Source organism: Silene latifolia, chromosome 6 (genome assembly GCF_048544455.1).
Source record: "Silene latifolia isolate original U9 population chromosome 6, ASM4854445v1, whole genome shotgun sequence".
In the NCBI taxonomy this organism is placed as follows: domain Eukaryota; kingdom Viridiplantae; phylum Streptophyta; class Magnoliopsida; order Caryophyllales; family Caryophyllaceae; genus Silene; species Silene latifolia.
The window spans coordinates 118,409,425-118,412,999 of NC_133531.1; positions in this window are offsets into that span (position 1 = coordinate 118,409,425).

Consider the following 3,575-nt stretch of genomic DNA (forward strand, 5'->3'; position numbering starts at 1 on the left):
GACGACACTCACATTGCAGGTTGGGAGGCCAGGCGGGTTACAGCTCCGCAGGGGCTGAACCTGTGGGTGACGCCTGCTTAGGCTGAGGGTTTTGACGGTAGCCAGTTATTGCTGCGGCTAGACACCCACCTCTCCTACCGTGCACACGAAGGCTTGGTAAGTTTGCTGTTTTGTCGAGATTTTGCTGTTTTTGTCGTTTCAGACCTGAATAGGTATTCTGACGTTGTTTGTTTCCCAATTTCAGGAGATTGCTTCCATGACGACGTTCTCCGGCCGGTACGAGGGCGTTGATAGATAGGTCGGCTATGGGGCCATTGCTGGCTGCTTGGCGTGATATTCACAGGGCTTCGATTAGGTCGAACCCGTGTCTTATTCGCGCTATGTTGGATCGTTACTGGGAGACGACGTCGTCATACCACGTGGCGTTTGTGGAGGTCGGTGTGACCTTAGAGGATTTTGCCATGATATCGGGTCTCACATGTGGCGAGACACCTGTTGATTTCCCGGAGACGCCGGAGAGAGTGTCTTCCCCTGCGGTTACGGGTTTATCGGCAATGTTTTGCCTGCACCCTCTGACATCACTCCTTACCTGATCGCAAACTCGTATCCAAGGGATCAATTCAGCGGAGAGCGGTGGGCTATGCTCTGGCGCCGTTGGTGAGTCCGGAGGCTGAGGCTGCTGCACAGGAGGCGCGGTTGTGGTACTTCTTGGGTACCACGTACTTTGGTGACAAGAGTGAGCGCTTGTTGATCAAGGTACTTCCTCTTCTTGCTGATCTGGACACTTTGGGTCAGTTTGACTGGGTTATGCTGTCTTTAGCGAGTTTTACCCGGTACAAGCACGCTGTGGTGCATCCGGAGGTGATGGGGGATGGTAGTTCTCTCGCTTTGGTTGGCCCGGCCTTATCTTGGAGGTACGAGCATTTTTGTAGTTTTTTTGTTAAGTTTGATTTTGATTTGTGGTTTGATTTTGGCAGTTTTTAAAAAATTGGCTGATTTGTGGTTGATGTGTTTTGTTACAGGCTTGGTTGTACGCTTACTTCGTCCCTCTACGTCCGAGGACGACTGGTGGCATTCCTTCGGCTTACCCTGTCGTGAGGGCTTGGACGGTGGCTCGGAAGAAGCCGACCAAGTCAACTTACGAGGATTGCAGGCGTCGAGTGACTGCCCTCCGAGTTGGTGTCGTAAGTTGTTGCTTCTTACCTCTTTTGTTTTTGTAGAAACGGATAGAGATAGGATGACTAGGTTGCCTAGACATCCCCTAGTTAGTTGATTAGCTTTACCTTGAGTGCAGTTCGTCGGGTGGCCTTGGAAGCACTACACAGGCGTGCCTGCCGCTGTTAGGGAGTGTCTGCCACCTCGCGCCTCCCAGCGTTTGTACCTTGAGACGACAATCGAGCTGGTTTAGTACCTGGGTGCGCGTTTATCTCGTCAGTGTTTAGCGAGACCTTCGTGGTACCGGTCGATCCACCTAGGGTGTTGTTCCTTGAGTCGACACCCGACGAGGTCGAGGAGCACCTTCACGGTTACGGAGGTGAGGAGCTGTTGTTACGGGAGGCTGACTAAAAACACATTTCGTTTATCAAGGCTTGCCTCATACCCGATTGAGGTATGCTTTCCTCTACTCTTTGTTTTCATTGCCTTTGATAGAAGGGTTTGTTACCTTCGATGTGGGTTGATATTGCAGGGGGTCGACGCACTAATGAGGACTCAGCCACCAGTTTTCCCGACATAGACCACTTTTTCGGGGCCGGGTGGTGAGGAGTTACAACTATACCTGCCAAAGCTTGCGGCCATTGAGGTGACCGACGCTGACATGGAGTGGAGGTTGACTGTTTTGAGGGTGAGTTTGTGATCTTTATACGCATCCCCGTTTGTGTTTTGCCTTGCATTTTTGTAGTATTCAAGGGCCTTTCTGGTTGTAGGTGTCGACCGCTAGTCATCAGGCTTTGTGATGGATTGCTAACCGGTGGTGGGCACTTGCTGGTGACCATGATGCGAGGGAGTCTCGGCTTGCGCAGGTGCTTTTTGTTGGTTGTTTTAAGTGTGTTTTTGTGTTGCATTTCACGTTTAGATCTCAATGACCTGTATTGTGTTTCGTAGGGTACTGCGGATCCAACGGAGCTTGCTCGGGTCCGTGTTGAGTTGGACGCAGCTAGGGTCGACGATCGAGGCCCAGCCGTCGGGACTAGGAGTTGAGGCGTCGCGAGGACGGGTTGCGAAGCCGAGATGCGGAGAATGCCTCTCTCAGGGCTCATTTGGCTGCAGCATAGAAGCTTCACGTCACGGTTGAGTACGAGACGCTGGAGAGTTCTCCGGAGAGGGGGCCTGAGCAGGAGGTGGTGTCTGCCTTGGCTATGACTCGTGAGACCGAGATTGGTCCACCGGGAGGTGTTGAGTATTTGTAGTTATCTTTCCGTGCTTCGGACTCTTGTTTGTACATATTTACATTTTGCGTGAGGCGGTTTGTATATATGTGTTTTTGGATTGTGGTTTATTTTGTGTTGGCTTTTTCTGTTGTGTTTCGGAGAAGCACGGTTAGCTGCTAGTTCCTATTTGCTTTGCATTTGTTCATGCATCGTTAGTGTAGAAAACAAGCAACGGGTAGCATGTATGCACAAACGTAAACACACAAAAGCATTTGATAAAAAAAAATACAAAATAACCGCGATGGCTCAAAGTTAAAATTGAAATTGTCATTTGAAAATTCCGCGACAGGTCGTCACGTTTGGATTTCTCAAAAGAAATTGATTTGAATTTTGAGCAATTAACTCGTGTCTAAATTAAATTGCATCGAATTTTGCTGAAATTGATTTGTGACTCAAAAAACACAAACCGTCACGGGTGAATTTTTAAAATAGATTTTTGCAAGTGTATTTGATTTGATTTTTGTGAGTTCGAGAGTTGGATTTGTAAGAGCTCGAATTTTTGAAGAAAATTGACGTCATGTTATCAATTTTCGAATTTGTGGAAAATGCAAAAAAGCGAAAAAAATTTCGAAATTTTCGACTGACATGGAAACGTTCCATCGCGGATAGGGGCGACTAGCCCTTCCCTCTTAAAAAAAGGAAAAAAGGAATCCGTATGTTTAAAGCTGCGTCATGGAAACCGTGTCGGATTTCGTGAAACGCGAAAACTAGGAAATGTGAGTGTGAGAAAAAACAAAAAGTCCTGGACGGGCCTGAAGAGGCGCGAGTCCTATGGTGGGAGGTTTGAGGTGTCAGGAGGAAACACAAATTGAAAGAGACAAGTCAAGGTGCGGATCCTGAGGACCGGCCCAAAGAGGCGCGATGCCACGGGCGATGGAAGGGAGCTTCCTCTTTTTCGGAAAAAAGCATTGTGATTGTTTTGTATAAATAGGGACGTTTGTGCTTCATTGTTTCATCATCCGAAACACGAAAAAAATCTCCACAAAACCATTCTTCTTCTTCCACAAAATTATTCATGGATGCTTTTGTCACCTCCCGAGAAGTATCAACTCGTTGTTATGGGAGTTGGTCAGTTGTTGGTGCTCCGTCAAGTTAAGGTGCAATCCTCGCTTCTTGAAGCATGCTCTCGGTTTTGGGATTCGAAAC